The sequence below is a fragment of the Balaenoptera acutorostrata genome, chromosome 3, assembly GCF_949987535.1.
Source record: "Balaenoptera acutorostrata chromosome 3, mBalAcu1.1, whole genome shotgun sequence".
NCBI lineage: Eukaryota > Metazoa > Chordata > Mammalia > Artiodactyla > Balaenopteridae > Balaenoptera > Balaenoptera acutorostrata.
Window position 1 is genome coordinate 166598905 of NC_080066.1, and position 17035 is coordinate 166615939.

A 17035-nucleotide genomic window follows, 5' to 3' on the forward strand; every position below is an offset into this window, starting at 1 on the left:
GGAAAGGGGCAAGTCAGATGCTCCAGTTGGGGATTTATTCAAAGCAATCACTTCTTGCCACCTCTCAAGGGTGGACACGTATTTTACATCAATTATTACAAACCGAACACTGAAGGGCAAAATGCAACGTCCTCCAACACATCAAGTATTCGTTCAGCATAGTCTAACTATTAGCAGCAAATCGACACACAGATTCAGAATAAATTTTTAACAATGGAAGTTCAAACACAAGGCGTGGTAGTTCTGTAACCGGGGTGCCAAGGTTTCCCAAACTCAGTGTTAACTCGGGTTCTGTGGTACGAAGAAACTCTCTTGAACGTTTTCTTTGGAATCACCCACAAACTTCTCCCCTCTCTGGAAATGGAAACTTCTGTGAGTGAGCTAATCCCCAACCATCATGCAAGAATCAAACCCAAGTATTATTAGCAGGGGGACAAATCCCTCGTGGGTCTCTCTGCTCACACAACAGGAGGAAGGCCTGCTCTCCCATTGGCCAAAAGAAGCTTCACATCAATAACAACTTCAGGTAAGGCAGGGAGGACGAAGATTCAGGCACCTGGGCCAAGAGCCAAACAAAGCACACCTCCAGGAAGCATCAGAGGTGAAAAAGACTTTCAAGCACTAAGAGAACTGCTATGACGGCTATACAACCCACCACAATGGTAGAGAGCACATTGACTTGACTCTAACTCAGCCCCAACCAAACGTGAGAAGTTCTATGAATGATCTTACATGTAGGGAGCTGAGGTCAAGGGGAAAGGATCCTTCTTCTCCAAGTCCAACATAAAGAAACTGCATTCTGACCACACTGCCCATTCACCTTCCAGACTCTGGCTTGAAGACACACTGACCAAATAAGATGTTCTTTAAAGGGAGGCTGTTTTTGTATGTTCTTAACAGATCTGGCATTCAATTTTCTTCATTTAGAGGACCTTTAATGAGCTTTTTAAATTTCTTTCCATTCCTGTCGTCCTTCTTCCTGTTTTTTTTTTTTTTAACAAGAAACCCAGTAAGTACAAATACAGATCAACTGATTTTTCAGTATCTGAAGAATGCCAGGACATCGATCTACCACTCCAGGCCCTAAACTGGATTGTCTCGCTGCCTTGAAGAAAACCAATATCTTATTTCCTGAACAAAAGCAAGGCGCTTTTAGGTGCTATAATCTCATTGCAAAGCCTTTTACCCACTCCCTACTCTTTTGGCCCCAAGATCGCAATCCTCTTTGGGTAATCGGACGGTAGCGGGTGCCAGGGCGGTAGCTGCCTTTGCTTTCCCGCCCTGCTCTATGGCGCTGCTCACCAGGGGCTGGGGGGGGGCAGCGTGCCAGGGTTCAGGGCCCCATAATGGCTCTGTTCTTCCAGGGCAACTGTTAATAATTAGCAGGAAGCATTCTGTCTTCAAATCTCACAGCTTGAACAGTAAGGCCTCATAGTGCCAAAGAAACCCTGAATTCTACAGAAGTGAGACTTCCTTCTACCCATAGAATTAAATGGCCCCATTCATCCTTCAATACACAGCTGTCAAGCGCCTGCTCTGTGCGGGGTGCTCAGTGTGAAGGTGGGAGAGCAAAGGGGAGCAAGAGAGAGGTGGCTCCTGTCCTCACGTAACTTGGAGTCGACGGACGTGACCGTGAAGTGTGAAAGCCGGACAGACGAAGCTCAGGCCATCTGAGGACACAGGGCCCTGGTCTGCAGGGGTGGTGGAGGGAAGGACAGAGGACACAGGGAACGATGCGGCGGCACAGGCAAGAAATGAAGGAAACTTGGTAAGGCTGAAGGAAGAGGAGTTGTAAAGTTGTCAGGAGCCATAAACACAGAAAGCCTCTGGAAGGAACTGTCAAGGGCAAGTAGGAGTTTCAGGAGGCTCACCCCGGCCACCTGGAGTGGGGAAGCACACCAGGAAAGAGGCAAGGAGGAGACCAAGTGAGAGGCATCAGCAGCTCTCCAGGTTACAGAGCCATTAATTCATCCATCCATTCAAAAATATTTATCTTGTGTTATTTTGGCTTGAGCACTGTTCTAGATCTAGAGGACATAGCAGTGAGCAAAACAAAGTCCCTGCTCTCAAGGGACATACGTACAAATAAATGTATATGATACAGGTAAGAATAAGAGCTAAGGAGAAAAATAAAGAAGGGCACTGGGAATAGAGAATGTTGGTGTGTGTGTGTGTGTGTGTGTGTGTGTACGCATTATTTTTGATGGAGCAGCTAGGGAAAGCATCTTTGAGAAGGTGACATCTGAGCAAAGACCTGGAGGAGGAGAGACCAGACGCAATGACATGAACACTCAGAAGGAGGCAGCACAGGCGATACGGGAGAGGGCCTGTTCCCGGCAGGGAGCAAAGGCAGGCGCGGGGGATGGCGAATCGTGCAAAATCTGGAACCAAACCGCCAGGGGTCACACCGTGGCTCCTCATTTACCAGTGCTGTGACCTTGGGTCTGTTTTAGAGACACATTTTAGGGGCATGGAATCCTGGTGTGGTGCCCCTTCTAGCTCAGTGCCTCAGTTTCCTCACAGCGCCCTTGGCAGCTCCCAAGACGCAGCTTAATACAGTTTTGCAACCTGCCACCAACATCATATAGACAAACATCCGGTGGAGGGCCACCAGCACATCATGTCTGCGAGGATTCAAGACTGAAAAGAGGGCAGAATGAAAAGTCTCCATCAAATTCCCAACTTGGCTAATATCAGCAATACCCAAGTAACATCCCCATTAGCCAAAGTGATCTGACCGTGGGATGTCAAAAAGATCTGCGAAGTTTTCTGTGTTTCAATTGGCTAAATCAGTCCCATTACAGAAGAGAAATTATTAATACTTTCAGAGAGGTGGGGGACATTTCTCTCATTTCATGTAGAAAATGTTATTTATCCTCTTGAAATATTTATCAGTAGCCAGAGTGCTGGAAGCATTAAGATAACCACAGCCTGAATGTACTGGTTCGGTTTGAAACATCCAGAAAGTGAGAGAGAGAGAGAGAGAGAAATATATACGTACATACCCACATCTTTACCAGTTTAAGGCAAAGTAGTAGGAAAAATAAAGCTATAGTAGGATGAGTGGGAAGATAAAAAGAGAGTTACCTTTTGGGGAGCGAACATGGGAACATAGACATTAAGGAGGTTTATGAGGAGGAATAAGCAAAACAGCATTTAATCCTGAGTTAAAAGCTACATAACTTTTTCCTTTGATCTCTCAACCACAGGATGCACAGAGACCCACACGCACGGGTCCCCTGGAGACTGCATTAGGGTGTGTGAGTAGCCGAGAAGGCAAAGGTGACGGTGAGAACCTTCCAGCTCCAAGGGTCCAGCCTCCCTAGCACTACAGCTGCATGGAAGTCCATGGAGAACACCGAGCGGCTCAGAGGCTAGCCCTGTGTTTCTTAAATCCAAATGTGCACATGAACCGCCTGCGCTGATTCTGATCTCGTAGGTCTGGGGTGATGTCTGAGAGTCTGCATTTCTCACAAGCTCCCAGGGAATGGACAGACCACTAATCCTTAAGCCCCAGCAAGGCCCTAGAGCTGCACCATCCAATGCGCTCGTCACTCGCCATGTGATGGGTTTACATTCAAATTCAAATGAAGTGAAATGAAAAATTCAGCTGCTCGGTCAAACTGGCCACATCTCCAGTGCTCGACAGCCACCTGTAGCTAGTGACTGTGCCTGACAGCATGGATACAGAACATTTCCTTCATCACAGAAAGTTCCATTAGACACTGCTGCTTCCACCTAGAATGAGTCCTTCCTGTACTCATGCTTTAGCCTCTAACTCTGCACCATATCAAAGATTCCCTAAAGCACCAAGGAACCGAGGTTACTGTGGCCCTTTCCCCCACCTGCCCCATTTCATGCAGGAGGAAGAGGTAAACCGTTCAGTACACAGGAGGATGGAGAACACACCACTAGAAGGTAGAGGAATTTAAATGGATACATTTATTTAATATCTCAGTAAGGAGGGCATTACCCGCTCCCTCGTTCATCACCTACCACCCACTCTGCATGGTAGGTATCACTGGCCCAGCTTTACAGATCCATGAACAGACAACAGGAGAGGTTATACTACTTGCCCCATGTCAAGAGCGAGTGGCAGGTGGCTTTGCGCTTAGGTGTGTGTGACTCCCAAGCTCATGTTCTGTCCTCAGGGGCTGTGTGAGCTACACTGGGCGTTACCTGTGCCTCTTGGGGAGCAGGCCTAGCCCCTGCCCTGCCAAGTTAGGCATCGGAGCTGCAGCCCTTGAAGACAGGTGTGGTCGTATCTCCCAACGCTGGAAAGCAGCCCCAACCAAGATGCTATTCGTGGAGACTTAGACACAGTCACAGAGACCCTTTAATCCAGAAAACACTTTAATCAATGATAAAAGGCAAAACTAGTTAGTATTTATCTCGTGCATCCTCACTCAACAACTATTTACCGGACAGCTGCCATGTACCAGGAACTGTGTGGACCCTGGAGGTAAAGAATGAACAAAACTAGAGGTCCCTGCCCTCCCGGAATGGACATCTTCTTTTATACATGCTCTTGAAAGAAAAGGCCTCTCTTAACCTTTACATACTCTCTACCTAATTTCACTTCCCTAGATACTTGAAAAAAATATTAAAGAATGAGGAATGAATAAAACACATGCATATTTCTAACCTCAAGAGTTGCACAGCCTTTTAACTTTGCACCACCTGCTGCCCTGAGGAAGACAATGACCGAATCAAAGCTTCTCTTGGCTACCTGAACACTCGGCTCATTTCACCATCCATAGCTCTCTCCAGCGGCAGGAAAATTCACCCAGAGTGGCGCGTACGATCACAGACTCACTGGACTTTAGTCAAAAGTAATGAATTTTGTGATAGAAAATTGATCTCTCTTGTTCACACAATACAGGCTCTGTCGAGAGAGCAAACAAACAGGGCTGTAAAAATTAATTGAAAAGAAAGGGTCTAATTAAATTTTTATATCAGTGTACATAATGGCCAGAAATAGTAAACACTGCTTTAAAAAAAAAAAAAAGAATCAGAGCTGGAAAACAGCTAAGAGCTCTACGGCTCTTCAGATAACAGCAACCGCTGGTCACTCTCTAGGGCGTACACACAGCTTCATCTTATTTTCTAACCCCCAGTAAACGGCATAAAGTAGAAAGACTAGAGAACTGTGAAATATTTAAGCACTTACCATTCGGTCCAATTCTACAACTATTTACTGAGTGCTCCCCAGTGCCTGACACCAAGATCCATCCATTCCCTGCACTGATGTTTACTGGTGTCTAACGCACACACATCCGCGCACAGCCCGACCTGGGCTGTAGGGTCTTTCTAGGTGGTTGAGTACAATCATGGCTCTGGGAGATGATTAGTCTTTTAAGAGAACTAGCACATGTACACACAGGACCACAACATAAGGCAGTATCTGCCAAATATCATCCAGGTGATTCGGGAAATTTATTCTGACGTGCAGTGAGAGTTCAAAACTTGGTTTCTTGGAGAAGGTGAGATTTACCTGCAAGACTACACCTGAAAGGGCAGTAAGTATGCAGAGCTGTCTTGGAGAAAGAGAAGAATGCTCCAAATATTTCTCTCCCGTTATATATGCCTAGAGATCTCATTCCTGACTGGGCATCCCTTGCTGGGAGCTTGGCTATGGTCACCTTTGAGGTGACCGACCCTGCAATGCTGGGGATGGAGCTTATAGGATCCAGAAGTGACAGGTGTGGAGACAAGGTTTAAACTGGACAGTAAATTTACCTACAGCTTCAGGTGCAGAAGGAGTGGGTAACCTGAATCTAATGAGCTTATATAATTCCACAGGTGAACAGAAAGATACTGGTAAAAGGCATCTCCGCCCCCAAAAAGCCCGGTGGAAAGAAGCCCTCTGAAATTGATGGGTCTGTTTAGAGATAGCATCTTGCTTTATGGAGCTTCAGGGCAAGCTTTCAGACTTCTGGTTTACCCCTTCCGTGGGGCCCCTAAGTGCTGCAAGGCCTCCGACCCCAGCAGAGTTGCGCAAGTCTCCCCACCAGGCACAAGTGAGCTGGGAACCCATTGTAACGACATACAATCGCGCCTCCTCACAAAGGCTGGCTGATCACGAAGTTTCTAGCTCTAAAACATATTATAATAGTATTTAATAATTCTAATACAATTACTATTTTTTTTAAGTACTAAATTCATTAACTTGAGATGTCTGGTTTTTTCCTTTAATTAATAGTAATCTTTTATTTATTTATTTATGTTTATATTTATTTTTGGCTGTGTTGGGTCTTCGTTTCTGTGCTAGGGCTTTCTCCAGTTGCGGCAAGCGGGGGCCACTCTTCATCGCGGTGCGCGGGCCTCTTCACTATCGCGGCCTCTCTTGCTGTGGAGCACAGGCTCCAGACGTGCAGGTTCAGTAATTGTGGCTCACGGGCCTAGTCGCTCCGCGGCATGTGGGATCTTCCCAGACCAGGGCTCGAACCCGTGTCCCCTGCATTGGCAGGCGGATTCTCAACCACTGTGCCACCAGGGAAGCCCTACAATTACTATTAAAATAAGCATAGACCGCTGGAGTCAGAGATGATCCAGCCCATACACATCATTTTACACAGCTGGGAAGTGCGATCCAGAAAGAGAAAGTGACTTGGGAAAGGGAGCACGGCTAATCAGGACCAGTGTCAACATGTAAAAACAAAAAGCCAGGTTTTCAGACTCCCAGAACAGTGCTCTCCCAGACTCCATGCTAGTACCTTCCAAACTAATCATCACCACAATCACTTCTGCAGACTTAGGAAGAACTTCCAAATAGGCAGGAAGATTAAACCACAGCACTTTGTATAGGTGATAGAAAGCAGTTCTCATGATACATCAGATTTATCATAAGTCCACCTTTCAAACTAGAGTGAGATAGGAAACCAGCTTAGTCATCAAAGTGTCTCAAGTGACTTGAACAAAGCATGGCACATGGGAGCTCCAGCAGCAATGGATGACTCAACAGTGAAACATTCCAGCTTATCCAGCCTAGGGGAAGAAAATGAATGTTTTGCTTTTTGGAAGATAGAACCTGGGAATCCACTGGGGGCTCTGGAACAGGTAATGAAACCATGAAGAATTCCATGGTCCCAGACAACGACCCCATGAGGTGAGTTCAGCAGATGAACTGGCCACATCATGGCTATTTAATAAGATGAAGAGCAGGTATCCTCCACTTAGACGTGGAGGGAGAAAAAGACACAGGAGAGGAAGTAAATAACTTGCTCGTATCATTCAGCCACGTGACTGGCATAGGCACGGAGACTTGGACTGAAATCATAACCAAATACCTATCACAGAACAAGCCTATGACATGGGCAATGGTTTCACCTGACAGCAGTGCTAGGTATTAATTTCTCACAGTTGATGACACTTTACACACACTTTAAAAATTGGAGTTTTATACAAATGAGGCAGGGCTCAAACAAACAAAAAAAACCCCAAGCCGTTTCCCATTATTTCCAGAATAACAGCTGACGAAGTCCTCAATGCCTAAAACTCAGAACATGGCAGAATCCTGGCTGTCAGTGGTTCTGAGCCAGGGGCGATCTTGCTCCCCAGGGGACACAGGACAATGTCTGGAGACATTTTTGATCACCAGAAGTTTGGGGCGGTGGGGGGGCGGCCGGTGCTGCTAGCTGCTCTTGGCAACTGGTGGGTAGAGGGCAGGAATGCTGCAAACCACCCTACAATGCACAGGAAAGCCTCTCACAACAAAGGATTCTGCAAACCATCCTACAGTGCACAGGACAGCCTCTCACAGCAAAGAACTCTGCAAACCATCCTACAATGCACAGGACAGCCTCTCACAGCAAAGAATTCTGCAAACCATCCTACAATGCACAGGACAGCCTCTCACAGCAAAGGATTCTGCAAACCATCCTACAATGCACAGGACAGCCTCTCACAACAAAGAACTCTCTGGTCCCAAACATCAACAGTGCCAAGGTAGAGAAACCCTGGGTTCGATTTCAAATCACAAGGTTACGCTGAGTTTTGAGGTAAATATCATGATGTATTCCCCTAACTCAGGGTGATTCTACCAGCCTCACTCATGGCGAATTTCAGGTAACATAAGAATAAACTATTTCTGAAGTACTTCCTTAGCTCCCAGTAAACCGAGTTAAATATCGTCACTGATTAAGTTCAGAGGCATTTTCTCTCAGTTTCCTTTATTTTGGATGCTGACTTAAGGGCTGCAGAGATTCCGATGGGGTCGCTGCAAGCACAGGCCAGCTGTTTGTCAATGTCTGTGGAGGCACAGGAAGCAAAAGGGTGCCTGCAGGACAGAGAGAAATCTCCAAAGTCCTCAAGCAGAGCCAATCAGTGACTCCCATCTGCTGCAACTTTTATGGGCAGAAGTTGCCTTGCATTGGGAGTTGCAAAACCCTTCTTGGCTCCGAGGAAGAAGCACACATCCACTTTCTGCTATCTGGCCGCCCCTGGTCTCACTTCTGGTTCACTGTGCTTCTTCCGGTTCTCATACCCAAACGTGTGAAGCGTAAGCGGAGAATGGAGACAGTGGGAATCACTATCAGCTGCTTGTGGGTAGTAGCATTTCACTTAAGTGGCTGTTTGCAGCGAGCCTGGAGGTCTTGTAAAGGAAGAGGGAAGAGGAAAGGAGAACAGGCTATTTGTCAACGGGTCAGGGCTAGAGGCCAACTGAGGAGAGGGGTGAAACCAAGAGAAAAACCATGATATATGTTTCTCCTTGGCCTTCCAAAAGCAAATTGTGGGTTTGTCCAAATGTTGCAGTTGGAAAATCAGAGCTATTAGACGGAAAAGGTCATCTGCTGAGCCGGACCCACTGCTGTAAAATGCGTCACCTGCGGAAATGCTAGCAGTCATCACCTGCCAGGGAGTCTAGAATCAAGGCCACAGGTGGCCGTACTCTGCTCCAGGGATTCCTAAGCGCAGGAGGCCTGCCTAGGTGGCCTCAGAAACCTCAGTGCCTGGGCCTGCATAGGGGAAGGGCCAAAGGAAGGAACAGGTGTTAGAGTGTGAAACGAGGTCTGTTTAAAAGAAGTGCTATGCTGCCTTTATTATTATTATTATTATTATTATTATTATTATTATTATTATTATTATTATTATTATTATTATTTTGTGGCTGGATTCTTTTTAATTATTATTGTGATAAAATATACATAACATAAAATTTGCCATATTAACCATTTTTAAGTGTACAGTTCAGTGCACTGAGTACATTCACATAGTTGTGCAACCATCACCACTATCTATTTCCAGAAGTTTGTCCTCATTCCAAACAGAAACTCTGTACACAGAGTGGTTTAATATCACTACCTCCTGGCTGCCCCGCATCTCAACCCCGAGTAACCTCCAATCTCCTTTCTGTCTCTATAAGTTGAAGTGGTATCATACAACACTTGTCCTTTCGTGTCTGGTTTGTCTCTCTTACCATAATGTCCTCAAGGCTCACCCATGTTGTAGCACATATAAGAATATCGTTCCTTTTAAAGGCTGAATAATATTCCATTGTACATATAAGCCTTGTTTTGTTTATCCATTTGCCTTTGACAGACATTTGGGTTGTTTCCACCCGGGCTGCTTTTTATTTGTTTTTTTGTTTTTTGTTTTTTGAATTTTTTCGCTGCGCCGCGCAGCATGTGGGATTTTAGATCCCCGACCAGGGATCAAACCGGTGCCCCCTGCAGTGGAAGCGTGGAGTCTTAACCACTGGACCGCCAGGGAAGTCCAGGGCTGCTTTTTAAACAGGATGATTTATGGATTTGGTAGAGCGCTGGTGTTGGTGAAAGAGGATGAAGAGTAGGCTCAGGTTCTGTCTGCCACTAACTCCCCACGTGATCCTGAGATCCACATGAGTCTCAGGGTTTTCACTTATAAAACTGAGGAACTGAATTGAGCCAGTGATCTCCAAAATATTTTTGGCCATCATCTATAGTAAGGAATAGAGTTTTCATTATGACTGAGTTTACACAAACCCACATACATAACTGAAACAAAAGTTTCACAAAATAACATTTACCCTCCTATGTGCAACCCACTCTGGTATTTTCTATTCTATTATTTTTCATAAAAAAAAAAAAAAAAGAATGGTTGTAAGCCCTACATTGATTTCACAACACATTAGCGAGTGGCAACTCATGCTTTGAAACACCTTTATTTTAGATTACTTTTTCCCAAATTGGTGTTCCTTGGAATATGTTGATAAGTGTGCCCCCCCAAAAAAGTATCTGTCTAATAAAGTGTGGGAAAAGATCTGAATTAGCTCACTACAAAGTTATCATGAGCTGCATTTCCCAAATTTATTGGCCATGGAAAACTCCACCCATGTTCAATAGGAAAGCCCTAACATCTCTGGAAACTGTTCACTGTAGTACCCATTTGGGGAAACTAAACTGGGTGGTTTTAGGTTCTTTTCTGCCCCACTTTCTATGACATGGGACAGTAATTCTCAGCATGATTTTCCTGGCGCACGCTATAGAGGGAGACGAGCACCCTTCACAGCGATGCTATATCTGACTCCCCAGAGTCATGCCATTCATCTATTCACATAAACGTTTGAAAGAAAAGAATAGACTTTATTTTTTAGAGAAGTTTTATGTTCACAGCAAAAGTTCCCCCAACACACACAGCCCCCTGCACCATCAAGAGCCTATATAATTTTTTTAAATTCCCTCTAGTGATTCTGACACCCCACCTCTTGTTCCCTTAATGCTGATCTAGAGACTTCGTTAAAACTACATCTTCCAGGACTAATTGCAAAACAGCTCAGTGGTCTAGCACATTAATATCAATTGATTCTCTCAAATTTAGTATCATTCCTACACCTTTTTATATTACTGAAAATGTCCTTACTTATTGCATTTTGCCACCCAAGTAGTCCACTCAACTTGGCACATATAAGCCAAAGTGACCAGGAGAGCTTTATCATTTTCAACAATCTAAGTCTTGCCTTAGCAACTATACACTTTCACGGCACTATTTTGATAGTTATTTACAGTTTAATTTGTATATATGTGGGTCAACCAGAATTAGCCCGGTATTTTCGGAAGAACCTTCACTTGCTTATTCTGTACCGAAATAAAGTTAATTCTGTGTCTTTCGTACATTTTATGATTTCAATATCAAATAAAGGATGCTAATCACATTTATTCATTTGATTTCACAAATATTTACTGGGTTCATACATATTGGAGGTTCGCGCCGATAATTAGTTTTTTTAAAAGAATGTTTACACAATATACTGCTTTAACAGCCATGACCAAAAAAACTTAACCCCAAAAGGTAGTTAGCTCTTGTCAGCTCTCCCCACAAACGTATTTTTTTTAATTACACATAAAAAATGATTAGAAAGATGGCTGTGTGGCCATTTATTCCCAAAGATGACAGAGTATTTAAGCAAGCTTAGAGGAAAAAACAAAACCTTAATGATCTCTCAGAATGGAATTCATCGGCAAGGCAAGTCCTTTTTTTTTTTTTTTTTTTTTTTTAAATGGTTAAGATGGTAAATTTATTTTTTATTTTTTATTTATTTATTTATTTTTGGCTGTGTTGGGTCTTCGGTTCGTGCGAGGGCTTTCTCCGGCTACGGCAAGTGGGGGCCACTCTTCATCGCGGTGCGGGGACCGCTCTTCATCGCGGTGCGCGGGCCTTTCACTATCGCGGCCCCTCCCGTTGCGGGGCACAGGCTCCAGACGCGCAGGCTCAGTAGTTGTGGCTCACGGGCCCAGCTGCTCCGCGGCATGTGGGATCTTCCCAGACCAGGGCTCGAACCCGTGTCCCCTGCATTAGCAGGCAGACTCTCAACCACTGCGCCACCAGGGAAGCCCCTTTTTTTTTTAAATTTTAATTTATTTCTACTGAAATTGAACATATGGCAGACACTGATTTTCTTTTCTTTTCTTTCTTTTCTTTTTTTTTTGGCCACACCGCACAGCACGTGGGATCTTAGTTCCCTGACCAGGGATCGAACCCGGGCCCTTGGCAGTGAGAGCGTGGAGTCCTAACCACTGGACCACCAGGGAACTCCCCAAGGCAAGACCTTTAATACTGAGAATGTTGAATTTCTTTATTCTTATTAAACAGTCAGTATAAATAATCTCCCAAATCATAAAACTCAAGTCACAAGTTTGAGGAAATATTGCATGATTCTCCCCCACCTCACATCTACATTTACTTTTCTATTTTGTGTAAAACAGAAGCGATCCTTACACAAGCATGGAGCGTGCACACACACACACACATACACCCCCCCCCCCCACGGCCCTGACTCACTTCCCTCCCCGTTTCCCTCTGCAGTGCCCTCCTCCACGCGCACGAGTCAGGCTCCTCTCAGCTGCCTCTCCACCCCGCTCCCCACCAAGCCCCAGGGATCTCCCTCCAAATGTCTTTGTTCCCTCCTTGCAAGCTGTTTCAGACCTTCATCTCCAAAGATGTGATCTACTGCAGGGGCCTCTGAACTGCTCGCACCTCCATCTGTCCCACCCTCATTACGCTACAGAACTGAAAATGCCTTTTAAAAAGCAATGTGCCAGGGCTTCCCTGGTGGCGCAGTGGTTAAGAATCCACCTGCCAATGCAGGGGACATGGGTTTGAGCCCTGGTCCGGGAAGATCCCATGTGCCATGGAGCAACTAAGCCCGTGCATCACAACTACTGAGCCTGTGCTTTAGACCCCGCAAGCCACAACTACTGAGCCCACATGCCACAACTGCTGAAGCCCGCGCACCTAGAGCCCGTGCTCTGCAACAAGAGAAGCCACTGCAGTGAGAAGCCTGTGCACCGCAACGAAGAGTAGCCCCCGCTCGCCGCAACTAGAGAAAGCCTACGTGCAGCAACGAAGACCCAACGCAGCCAAAAGTAATAAATAAATAAAATAAATTAAAAATAAAAACTGACGTGCCAGTCTTCCTTTCCCAGGCTCACCTCTCCAACTATCAGATACTGGAGAATATTTCCACAGACGGAAGCGACCACAAGGTGCCAAGTTAAGGTGGGAAGAGCTGAGTCTCTGGAGTCACAATAGGGAGAGACTGCCGGCTCAAGTCCCAGCTCAGTCGTTTACGAGTGACCTGGGTGACCTGCCATTGGCAGGCACAGGACTGCCTCTCTGAGCCTCAGTTCTCTAAAATGTAAAACAGTGATCAAATCAATCTCATCAGATTCTTATCAGAATTAAGACACATTGCATACATGATGTCTGTTAATACCAAGCCTGGTACATAGTAGATGCTCAATCAAGGCTTGGTTTTCTGTCTTGATTTAGGGTTCAATGCAGGAGGAACTAATTAAATTGTAAATTCTTTATATAGGCATACTTCATTTTATTGCGCTTCACGTGATTGCACGTCGCAGATAATTGCATTTTTTACAGATTGCAGGTTTGTGGTAACCCTGAATTGAGCAAATCTATCAGTGCCATTTTTCCAAAAGCATTTGCTCACTTTGTGTCTCTGTGTCACATTTTGGTAATTCTCACAATATTTCAAACTTTCTCATTATTATTATATTTGTTATGGTGATCTGTAATCAGTGATTTTGATGTTCATACATACTATGACTCACTGAAGACTCAGATGATAGTATTTTTTTATCAGTAAAGAACTTTTAAGTTAAGGTATATACATTGTTTTTAGACATAATGCTATTGCACACTTACTAGACAACAGCAGAGTACAGATATAACTTTTATATGCACCGGGAAACCAAGAAATTCCTATGACTCACTTTATTGTGATATTCCCTTTATTGCAGTGGTCTGGAACCAAACCCACAATATCTCCAAGGTCTGCCTGTAATCCTATAGTGCTAAAGAGCTCACATCCATTACATAGTTTTTTCGTAGAAGTTTGGAATATCGGGTGGAAAGAGATTTTTGTTTGACTCTGCATCAAAGAGTTGTATTAGAGAAATTCACGGTGGTTCTCCTATAACTTTGACTTCAACAACAGTGATGACAGAATATTCCGCATCTAAGAGGGGAGGGTAAGAGGGGGTTAGAAAGAGGGAACTTCAAAGGGCTTAAATAATAAAATTCCATTGGAGTTACCATATGCCCCACCCTGCCTTTCTCAAGAACAGCCCATTACAGAGCTTGAAGGAGGCACTGCTCAAGTGAGGGGGTCCTCAGAGTCAGGCCATGATCTATGGCCAGAACACCTCCTGCAGAATTCAGGGCCTGTGGTATCACCTATTTGTGAGTTCTGAACACAGATTTTCACGTACAAAGAATCAAGATCATCTTTTAGCAGGGAGGGAGGGATAACATTTGGGTGACTTTCTTCTTGAGGGATGAAAGGGAAACAGTGAGATTTCCTGGGAGAAAGAAGCAAGATCTAGAGCAGGGGGGAGACGGGCTTTGTTCTCATCAAAGAAGAAAAGAATGTAGGGGGAAAAACTAATGAGTTACTGCCAAGAGATTTAAACACGGATTATGTATCTGGTAGAGAATGCACACAATTGAGTGTTTTGGCCGGCCTGCGGTGAAAACTTTTCCCATTATGATTAGGGATGGGGGAGACCAAGTGCCTTACCTTTGAAGTGCTCTGTTCTGCAGTAAGTGTTCAGAGGAAGTTTCCTTTCAGTAAGGAGCAGAGGGAGGCTTCTGTTCAAAGGAATAACGAATGAGACAAAGCGAGAGCGGTTCCTGGCTGGCACCACCTCACACGCATTTGAATGTTCTACGGCAGCCGCAAAATGTTTAGTCCTCTGACAACATCGGGTGCCTTGGAGTCAACAGCCTGGAATTTATAACCTTTCCATCACAGAGTCACCTGATGGGTCTCTTAGGCTTCAAGAATGACCCGGTCCAAAGAGTCAGGCTTTGTGATACCCAGAGGTACACCAGGGCCTTGGCAGACAGATGGGGAAGGAGATGGAAGGCCAGAGACACCAACACTGCCAACCCGCTAAATTATCGTCAGAGGGAAGGGATACAGAGTGAGCTGCCCCACCCCCCCATATGTCCCTTGCCTCGTAACAGTAAAGGCAGGGAGGGCATTACAATTATTCCGGGGCATCCCTGAGCAACTAGAAGAATCTGTTTTGCACTATTCTCATAATCTGCACTCTGCTATCTAAGGGAAATCATTGATAAATAGCTATTGAATAACACCTGTATGCGGGGTTAAAGCACAGGGAAAGAGAACTCTAAAAGAATCCTGGTTTTCACAGATCTTAAATCTAGTGGAAACTACGGAAGATAATATCTAAAAAGATGCCTTACAATGCAAACCAATATTTAGGGGCCAAATTGGTATGCAGCATGTGTAAAAACAAGACTACACAATTACCAAAAGCGAGTCTGGCGAAGGTGAAGAAGGAGAAATTACAATGCGTTGGTTTTCCACGGGCCAGGCACAAGCGCATTTGATACAGCCCTTTACTTAATTTAATACCTATGGCACCCCTTTGAGACAGGTATTCTTTTTTTTCTTCTTTTTTTTGGCCACGCCACGCAGCATTCGGGACCTTAGTTTCTTAGTTCCCCAACCAGGGATCGAACCCACGCCCCCTGCAGTGGAAGCTCAGAGTCTTATCCACTGGACTGCCAGGGAAGTCCCAAGATAGGTATTCTTATGCCACAACAGGAATGACAAAATGTAACTTGGCCAAGATCACACAGATAGGGAGTGGCCCAGGCAAGGTTCTAACCCGCATCTTTCTGAGACGTACTGGGATTTGCTCTAGGCCTGGTTTGATGGTGCTCAGCTTGCAGGAGCTGGGAGGGAGCCTGGGGATGGTCAAGTGGGGTTCTCAGGCTGTGCTCCCTGATGTGCATTGTTGCACATGAGGAGCTGAGGCCCAGGGAAGCAGAAGGACCTGCCCAAGGGCACCAAAGCTCATCAGAGACAAGTCGCCTTGTGTGACTTCTGGTCTACCACAGGGCAGGATTCTGACAGGTGGGGAGGGTCGGGGATGCCAGCACCCAACTCTGAGACCTTAAGATCTTTAGCTCTTTTTCATTTTTCTGCTTTCTTACTGTTGTTCCAGACTTGCCTCTTCCTCCTGAGGACGTCACAGCTGCTGCACCCGTCCATCCGCCTGCAGGACCAGCTAGGGTCCACTCCCCAGCAAGTGTGGGCGGACATGAGACCAGGCAGGGGGCTGTGGGCCTGAGGAACTCACCAAAGCCCATCAGAACACCCACTTCCAGTGGTTTTCTGCTGAAAAGTTTAAAAGGGGGGGAATCTCTCTATGTTCCTCAATTTCTCTATAAGCAGAAAAGGAAATGGTGGGGGGAGGAGGGAGTCAATTTCTAGGTCAAAGGAATCCTAAGATACTAAACTCTGCTCTCTTTATCATTAAAAAAAATCCTTTCACTGAAAAGTCCCACAATTGCAGACGGAAAGGGACAGGGATAAGAGAAGAAAGAGGAAGAGGAAGAGGAAGAGGGGGAGGGGAGGAGGAGGGGAGGGTAGAGGAAGAGGAGGAAAGGGGAGGAGGAGGGGAGGGTGGAGGAAGAGGAGGAAAGGGGAGGGGAGGGGAGGGTGGAGGAAGAGGAGGAAAGGGGAGGAGGAGGGGAGGGTGGAAGAAGAGGAGGAAAGGGGAGGGGGAGGGGTGGAGGAAGAGGAGAAAAGGGGAGGGGGAGGGGAGGGTGGAGGAAGAGGAGGAAAGGGGAGGGGGAGGGGAGGAAGAGGAGGAAAGGGGAGGGGGAGGGGAAGGTGGAGGAAGAAGAGGAGTAGGAAGAGAAAGCCACTAAACTTCTTCTACTTGTTTCCTCTGAATGTTTTTTTTTCCACTCACTTTTATTCTTGCCAAGCTAGATGGGGGTGGGGGGTGGTGTGTGTTTGTGGGGCGGGGTACTAAGTGTGTTAGAGAGATACGGGTGGTTAACAGACTTTGACCAAAACCTTCCATTTAAAAGTAGATAAACACACCGTATACATGTCTCTACTTGGACTATTGTGATTAAGCAACTCAATCTAAGAAGATAAGGATTAAAAAATGTGTCTAAAGGGTTTATGGATGCTGTCTCCAGTTGAATGAAAAATCAGCAAGAGTTAGCAATTAATGTGGGGTTAACGTGTGACGCTTCTCACACTCTTCCTGCA

General features: G+C 45.5%; 1 protein-coding gene across 7 annotated transcripts in view; it reads right to left on the minus strand.

Moving 5' to 3' along the window:
* The window catches only part of FOXN3 (forkhead box N3), a 408488-nt gene that overhangs the window by 159425 nt on the left and 232028 nt on the right, over positions 1 to 17035 (minus strand). The window lies entirely within an intron of this gene.